Here is a 9,459-nt window from a genome sequence, read left to right as displayed (position 1 = left end):
GTGTGTGTGTGTGTGTGTGTGTGTGTGTGTGCGTGTGTGTGTGTCTGTCTACTTGTAGTGTTTGCTTAGCATATACTCTTTCTCCCGTCCTCCCACCATGTCTGTCACAACCTGCGGATTAAACATTTGTGGTTGAGAAATCCTTTAGCCCTAAAACATTCAGAGTGTGACGGAGTCCGTTATGTAAGTTTTACCTCTCGCTATCTAGGTCATTGGAAATGACCACTATTTTTCCTGGAAAAGAATAACACGGGAGGGGTCAGATCACGCTAAAATACTAAGAAACCGCTCAGTTTGTTAGCGCACATTTCACTTGGTATGATCCTGCAACTTCTGAGATGCTGTTTTTTTTATATGTGTGACACTAGCAATGGAGAGACAAACCATCTGTCATTACAGGTGGCAGTAATAACTAAATCTGACATGTCAAATTACTTGTTATTATCCTGTGATGTTTGATTTCAGTGCTTTTTTAATGCTCTACGTTGTGCACCTGGAAAAAGTGAGAAATGGCAAGTGTTGAGTCACTTCAACAAGGTGGGTTTGGGCATCTAAGTAAGTGGGTCAAAGCTTTAAAAGGGAGAGGAACATATAAAGGTAAAAAGATCAGCATTTAGGGAGTGTAAATGCTCTTGGACTCAGTGTCCCTGTAGTGAGTTGTAGCTTCCTATTTGGTGTGCAAATAGAAATTCTTGTGCTGCTGACAGATTGATGAAACAATAGTTGACGATTTGCTGCACCTTTTGAGTGACTGCCGAAAACACTGAACAAACAATTCAGAAAGAACTAGCATGTAATATGTGACAACTTTTTCAGAATCGTCTCTGAAACTTTGAATGTAATTCAAACTTTTGATAGATTCATCTCATAAACTGAATGTGACAAAGTGCTAGGAGTAAAATGGCTACAAATCTGATTTAAAAAACACTTTAAGAAGTTGTCTATTACACAACATTGATAAATTGTTTGTCTTTTTAAATTGTCCCCAATAGGCAGTTCATGTACAGCAGTCTACAAAATGTGCACACAATTGCAAACACTCACAAGAAAAAACAAAAATAAAACATGAAGCACATTTTGGCATGACAAAATAAAAAGACAGACATATCGTAATCATTTTATGTCGTGTCACTTTGGTGTCCCTGATGATAGCTTTAGCAGCAGGGTATCAAATGATGTGGGCACAACACATAGACCATTGTCTGCCAGTGTGATTTACCAAAACACAAAACTGTTCTTCTCTTACAGTAAATGCCGACCTGTTTACCAGGAAAGTCAAAGGAGCTGCATGTGGGCTCGAGAGAAATTATGGATAACTGGCAGAAGTGTCAATAACTGCGAAGTGGAGGAGAAGGAAGGAGGAAATGTTTGTGTTGTGACATCAGAGTATCAGAGGGGAAGTACAATCCTTTTATAGCCATGTTCTATCACTTAGTTACATTCCTCAGCCACAGGCTCCAGTCCACCCCTCCTCCTGCGCTGTCCTCTAACTCCACTCGTGTGACGCAAACAAAACAGAGAGCAGACACAGGAGATGGAGGAGGAGGGAGATGGTGGAGGAGCAGAGAGCAGTTTGTGAGGTTGAAGGCAGAGCAAAAAGTCCCCTAACTTCCCCCCCCCCCATCTGTTGACGGTGTTCACCACTTCTTCTTTACTCATGATCCACTCTTCCTCTCTTGAATTTTACTTTCACTAGTGGGTCTCTTTGGTACTAAAGGTATCCTTGGAGGGATTTATGACAAGCTCCCATTTACAGCAACATGCCTTTATGGCGATTTCAATGTGTCTTACAGGAAATATGTTGACATTTTAATGATAAAGTATCACTATGCCAGAGTCTGAACGTTTCAAGTCTCACTAGTGTGGTTTGCTTTTAAGTACCATGCAAGATGATTGATTAATAATCACATAAAGGTATGCTAAACAATCTTAAGTTGATTCAGTTTGGTTTCCTTACTCAATAAAAACAAGAAATAAAGTATGAATGAAGCGCTGTGAAAAACAGGAAACAATACATCTGTAGACTTTGGTAGATTCTAAAAACCCATATTTGTTCCTTGAAGTAAAGACTTTTGTCCGGCTGCTGAGTCATAAGTGGACGGATGCAATAAAAACCACATAACCAAGACTGAGTTTTACTGCACTCTTCCAAGAGTTTATGCCTTGTAAATCAGAAATTTGGGTTAAACTTTAATCAGGCTAAATAGACTCATAATCATAAAATCCTTTGTGATAAACCGGCTCTGAACTCATTGCCAAGATAAACGCTTGATGTCATATCCATTCACATATGAGGCCACTGCACTGAATCCCATTGAAAACCTCATGGTTATTCCACCAAATATTGATTTCTGAACTCTTCCTGAGTTAGAACATTAGTATTGTTTCATCTTTTTGGTTATTTTGACCATGTCTCATTTTCTGCAAATACATACTAAATTGTTGTCAGCAGTTCATAGAATAAAAGAACAATATTCATAAAATAAAGAACAATATTCATTTTACTCAAATCAGAGAAAGTGACTTAATTTTTTCCAGAGCTGTATGTTACTGAATTGGACAGCGCCCATTAACTATCCAGTTCAGTCATATATCAGCTGCTACAGCTAGTGATGTACACCTGAAGGCGCCATTATTATTCACAGAGTCAAGAAAACTATACTTTTCATTGTAATGTGGGATAATCATACAGCCCACATACAAGAAATAATGGTCATAGCGTCCTTATTTCTTGTATGATTTCTATTGTATTTTGTCTGAGAAAATTGAAATTGTTTTATTATGTAAAACATGTGTCTCCCTGGAAATAAATCTATAAACAGTTTGGTTTCTGTCAGTTCTGTCAAGATGCAAGAGAGGTCTAAACAAATTTCAGTTTTATATTGGACAATTAATTTAATTTTACATATCTGTCGCTGTAGGAACCATAGTTTGTTAAATACGTCATGAGATATCTTGTCCTTTTTGATGAGTATTATGAATATTAGTCCAGTTAGGTTTGTCACTTCTTGAATTTTCACAACTTAGTGAGGTTGCAGAGGGCCACAATGAATTCTTACACATTTGTTGCTGGGGCAACCACATGACAACAACTCCCCTAGGCGGCAGTGAAGAAATAATGTATAAGTGCATCAGCAACTTCAAAACCAAAAAACACGCGAGAATTTCCCAAGCAAAGAACGGAACATAAAACCCAACAAACAGAACAATCAGTTTATTCCACTTTTATGTTTTTAGACTTGATGTCGATTGTGCAAATATTGGTAAGTGGTGGCGTGAACAGGAGCGATGATTGGTCAGCTAATTTCAACACCTGATCTACTGATGATCTGTCATCATCACATCAGTGGGTGTGGCATAAATGACCTGCTTCCTAAATCTTCATTATTTTTTTAGATGAAAACTTTTTTCTGATTTATAGTCTTAGACTTTATCTAGTTTTTGTAATGTTGACGATTGATAGTAAAACATTGCATCCATTTTTAGATTCTTTGCATGAATGTTTGCACGTTGTCTTTTTCCCAACCACCAATATTTCCAACTCAGTGCATGACAATGGTGCATGTTTGTCACACGATAGTTACGTGAGGTCCAATTCAGTAATGTATATCTCATTGCTCATACCTTTAACTTTGACAAAAGGTCATGAGTCTTTTGTCTTTAAGGAGCAGTATTATATAAAATCAACTTTTTTAGCTTTACGTCATGTTAAAATGTTGTTCCTACATCAAAAACATATTTGGGATGTTTACTTGATTCTCTCCTGCATATTTGAGAAATCCTACTGAGCTCTGCAAAATACCTTGGGGTACTGCCTCCGAGGATGAAGCTCCTACTCTCGGCTGCAATTTCCAAGCTTATCAACTTCTGCCCCAACTTTCACGATTCCCTGACTCAGTTCCTTCAAACTAGCCAGCAGTAATTAGCAAACATTAGGTGAAACAGTGTATTTGCTGAGCTCACTATATGAGCTACGAGTAATGACTGTGAAGGAGCAAGAGTTTCTTGAAGAGACGGAGGTCCAATTTGAAGGCATTACATTAATAAAGAGATCATTTCTTTTAAGTCATATTTGAGATATACAACTGAAGACAACATAATTCCTGATTGTGCTATAAAATGGCACTATGTGGATGGTAAACTACATAGTATTCCCCCTTTAAAGGGGTGGTTGGATATCACAAGGTTTTCTGTGAGATTAGCAAAAATAGTTCCTGTTTTTGTGATAGAAAAACATTTTATTAAATAGGTTTGTACAAAATTAAAGAAACAGTAGTGGAAGGCTAGCAGCTAGACAGCTAGTCCATGTCGCCATGCTAAAGTGACGTTGTCAGGGCCCATAATACAATTTAAAAGTCTTGTAAAAGGGTTGACATTTAAAATCTGTTAATATAATGTATCAAATAGATATGTTTACAGTTTAGTAGTTTCAAATAACTAAATTTAGCTGAGTGTCTCTGACTAGTCTTTAGCTTTCCAGGGTTCAGAGAATTAGCTCTTTACTACACACTATGAAAAATACAGAATTCAATTTTAAAAAGTAAAACAAATTCAATTAACCTCATAACGTGCTTCTCCCTGGATATGAATATATCTGGGCAATTTCATTAATAAAATATATATCTTCTATTCTGCATTGAAACTCAGTAGAATTAAATTTTGTAACCTATAGAACGTCATAGGAAAATGTAATTGAAATAATTACAATTATTTAATATCCCTGGGCCTTGACGTGATACCCTTCTGCCCCCCACCTCCAACCCGATCCCCCACAACACACACATACACACACACACACATAGACATATGCACATATCCGCCCTAAGACCTCATCTGTCTTTTCAGTGTTTAGCCTTTTATAGCCTGATGTGTTTCTTCTGGGTGTTGGGCAGAAAAAGAAAGTCCCGTCAGCCAGTTTCACATCTATTTCTGTTATTAAAACAGATCTTTCAAAACACACAGGCCCATACATGTTCACTGCACACTTCCTGTTTCTATAGCCTTAACTGGCACTTCTCCTTTGAGACTTCCTGTTTTTATTTCCTTTTCTTGTGATTGCATGAAAATAAATTAGAACGGTTTTGGTGGGTTTATTGACAGCAGATGTGTGACACGCCAGAATGAAAACAGCTTTCTGTGTAAAAGGCCGCATGACTGAATGTTGCAGACATTAGTGCTGGAGGGGGCTGGTTTGGTCTTAAAGCATAAGACGCTTTTTGTCGTTATGCAAACTTATGGTTTGCGAACTTGAAAGATTTCAGCAAGAAAGATTCCATTTCCCATTTCTTTGAAAATCTAGAGTGGAGACAATGCAACAAAGATGGAAAGTGTGGATAAACATGTCACTGCTGCACTGTTAGTCCTTACCAAAATGTTTTCTCCTTGCAGTTTCCAGCATCTCTTTGACATTTTCCAGAGCCTGGACCATAATACAGCAGCAGTTCCTTCCCATGTTGATTCTACCACTTATTAGCTGAATAGTACTCTTATATGTGGTGTTTTGTTTTACCCAGATCTGTCAATACAATGGTGTGGCAAAGGTGGAGAATCCAGGATGAGTTGGCAGAAAACAGCAGATAAAGAATATCTGAATGTTTAATCCTCAAGTGGAAGGCAAACCACAACATGGCTACAGAAACAGGAAAATCCACCATTAACCAAAAGGAAAAACTGCAAAGGCCTGTCCACAGCTTTGAAAAGTGATATAGACCTGAAAACCAGGAGTAACAGAGGTCTCACAAACCCAACGGCCTGGCACTGAGCAAAGGAAACTGGGCTTAATATTTACCAAGGGAATAAAACATTTACCAAGGGAAGAAAGGGAACACACAGCACAGGTATTGCTGTTGTCAAATCAAAACCAATATTTAAACGAGAACATAAAAAAAATTTACAACACACAAAGTTACAGAGAGTAATACCTTAAAGATTAATTATTATGAAAGCATCTGTTACTGTTTAACACCCTGAAAGTCATTCCAGTTCTACTTCCCCCCCAACAGGTCAAAGTATCAGTTTTGACTACCTTGTTATGCTGTAGAATCTCACCAACTTCACCGGATCTAAAAGTCTCACAAATATGCACCACTTGGTAACACATGCCAAAGTCACACTGTCATTTTTAATCATGTCGGTGCATATAAAAAGCAGCTCTTATATGGTCTAAATGTGAAGAAATATATTGCAGTATGTGACACATTAAGTCTTGTCACTGCTGTGAAGCGTGATGTATATTGCTTCTGTGTCGGAATGAAGATTGTGCAGGTCAGAGGTTCAGAGGATTGTGCAGCGCCATCTAAGTGCAACATATGTGGTGCCTTTGAGTTGCAACATTCCAGTTTGACAAGCCTGAAAATGTGTGTTGGTGCTCTGAATCATCTTTTCTTAATTATCAGATATATAAAGGCATCATTTAAAGTAGTGTGCCATCATATCGGCACCATGCAGCTATTGATAATAGTCTTTAAAAAAATATCCAAAGACTGACAGAGTCAGTGACTGCCTACCATCAAAAATGATCAATTTGTTAAAGCAAGACTTTCATTTGTAGAATGGAACGGCTGTTCCAAACAATGGATTAAATCGTTTTTTTTTGTTTTTTTTTCTTTTCGTTTTTTTAACAAACTTATTTCTCCTAAAAAAAAAGTGTGGCCCCAACTCAGTTGTAAATAATCACAACAAATTCCAAATTGTTCATCGTGTTCCTATTCATCAGATTAATTACTCGAAACACGTCTTGGTTTACACGTTGAAACAAGTGTCATTAAATCCTTTATTTTGTACACGCATCATTTACAGATTAATTCCAAGTTATTCGGCAATTTGTTTTACTCGTAAGTGCCAGAAAGTGTCCCTAAATGGCCACAACATGATGAGATTATCAGTGCAAGATAAAATCCCATAGAGCATTATGAGAAGCACTCTGCAGTCACTTAATTAGCGCTTGCCGTTTCTTGAATTGATATGCATACATATCTTAGGAACACCTAAAGCAGCACAGCTGTGAAATATCTACAAAGTGTGGCATGTTTTCTGTGTAGCTGCTGTTATCTATCAATGCATATTTGAAAAGAAATTTTTCTTTTCTTTATTTTTGATTTCCAATATGGTTTCAAACATCCGTCTGCATAACTTCTGTTGATGATCTGTATTTTAAATCCTTTCTTTAAAAGACACAATGCTGATGGGGCACAATTTTGGCTCAGTTGCCTTTCTGTCCGTGCCTGTGTTATTTTAGGCCCGTATTCCATATTTAGGCTAAAATCAGCAAAGGGCTTGTGGCTGCCGAGTCAATTCATGACACAGCATGGACATCGAAGACCTGAGCACAATAGGCCTCTTTGTGAGCTTTCACGTTTATGAACATATACACAGTGGTGTTTGAACAGGTGGGCTGAAAAAAAAGCGAGCGATGTGTGTGTGCGTGTGTGTTTCTGGTGGGTTTGGTTATTAAAAAGGAAAGGAATGGATACAGCATGTGTGTATTTAGTCTTGGCTGACCTCCCAGGAATACATACCACAGGGACACTAGCAGCGCCGACACCAGCAGAATTCCTTCCTATAAAAATAAGCATCGTCGAAACAGAGAAGAGAGGAGGGGGGGAAAAAATCAGGAACGAATACAAACATAGGGGTTAAAGTGAGCAAACAAAGTAGGCCCGCTACAATGAGTTATTATGCATCTATGAAAAAATTAAAAAAAAATAATATGATGTACTCGTCTGGATCTCATTGTCATCTTTAGGCAACAAAGCCACAGTCTGTATATTTATTAAACCAATTTGCCATCTGATGCTATAAGATCATCACAGATTATCTGATAAGGCCAATTTAGTTAGCTAACAGTCTGCGCAAGACTCGTAATTTTCTTCCTCCCCTTTTGTTATCACACTTCACTGATAAAATGCTGTTTCTACTGTTATTGCAGTGTCAAACGCCTCACTTACGGCGTTTTGGCGCAAGCCATAATGCCCTTCTTGTGAAAGTAAATCTGATAGATTAATTACTCTAATTGGTACACAGTTGGACAATACACGTAAAAGAAAAGTCAAAAAGAGAAATTAGTTTTACGTGCCTGGTTGTCAATGGCGTGTGGCAGCGATATCAGGGGCGTGGCTTCACTTTGGAGAGGGGTGAGCATGGGGCTGTGCAGTGCTGGGTGGTGTCAGGGTGGGTGCATTGCAGGCATACTTGGATACCTGTGGGTCTGTTATGTGGGATTGAAGCAGGGTCTGTGTGCAGACCTCATGCTGTGTTGATGTGTTCTCATCGTCTTTTTTGGGGGCAGAGCTCTCCTGTGGGGGTCATGTGTTCCCCAAACACATGGGGTTTTTCTGTGGGGGAATTTATGTCGAGGTTTGTGGATGGTGGGAGGTACATGGAGTTGAAGTTGGAGCTAGTTGAGGCGATTGGGGCTGTTTAGTCTTGGGGCTGCGTTGGTAACTGCTTGGTAGGGCCTGGTTATGTTTGCCATAAGATTTAGAGCTATCTGAGTTGGCCATGAAGCATGGTGGAGTTTGCATTTGGTGAACCGTTTCTGTCTTGAATTGGCCATTTGTTTTGGGTAAATCTAAACACATGACCCATTTTCAGTTTTCTGGTAGAATCCAGCATTTTTCTGGTACTTTAAAATATTCTCGTATTTCAAATAGTCCATGATATCACTTGACCTCCATCATGTCCAGCATAAAATATGAGACACATTCATATTTATTAGTTGTTTTATTGCTCAATTAGATTTTAATACTTATGGCTTAAGTCTCTGTAGCCTTCAACAAATTTATTACGTTAGTGATGGAATGACAAAGACAGTATTTTTGTCATGCCTACCAAACAGCTGGCTGTATGTGGATTGCGTTGTAATTGTTATGGAAACTTGGTCAGTCAAGCTACTCTTTTTTTTTTTCAGTGCTCTTTAGAGAAGTTTTAGACATGTTAAAGGGCATATATGTTTTTTGTTTTGTTTTTTTTTATTATAAAGAACACTACATGCTTCAAAAAACTATTTTTTTGGACAGGAGATTTTATAAAAATGTTTTTTTATACAGATATTTCTCTCCACCAACAATTAAAATCCCATAACCTATGTTATAATACAGTTTTGTGCAAAACTTAAGTGGTTGTTGCCGGTGCTGACACGACTTGTTTGTGAGCAGTCACAGTCCACATCAGGAACTTTGCATCCACTACTAGACGCACGTAGTGTGCACGCACAAATGGGCCGATCTATTGGGAAGTGACTGGCTGAGCGAGGTGGATCACAATTACAGGTAGTGACGGCTGAAAAAAGAGGAAACAAAGGATTTTATGACGCTGGGCAGGGCCCAACCACAATATGGTTGCGCTCTGTTTAACAGCTAAGAAAGCTCATGCTTTCTTAGCTTCCTGGCAGTTGTTCCCCGGGTGTACCCATCTTTCTGTTGCCTTTGCGATGGTCTTTGACTGCACGTTTTGTCCAGC

The sequence above is a fragment of the Poecilia latipinna genome, unplaced genomic scaffold (genome assembly GCF_001443285.1).
Source record: "Poecilia latipinna isolate Pla-1442-1.1 unplaced genomic scaffold, P_latipinna-1.0 Scaffold614, whole genome shotgun sequence".
Lineage (NCBI taxonomy): Eukaryota > Metazoa > Chordata > Actinopteri > Cyprinodontiformes > Poeciliidae > Poecilia > Poecilia latipinna.
This window is presented reverse-complemented; position numbering follows the sequence as displayed.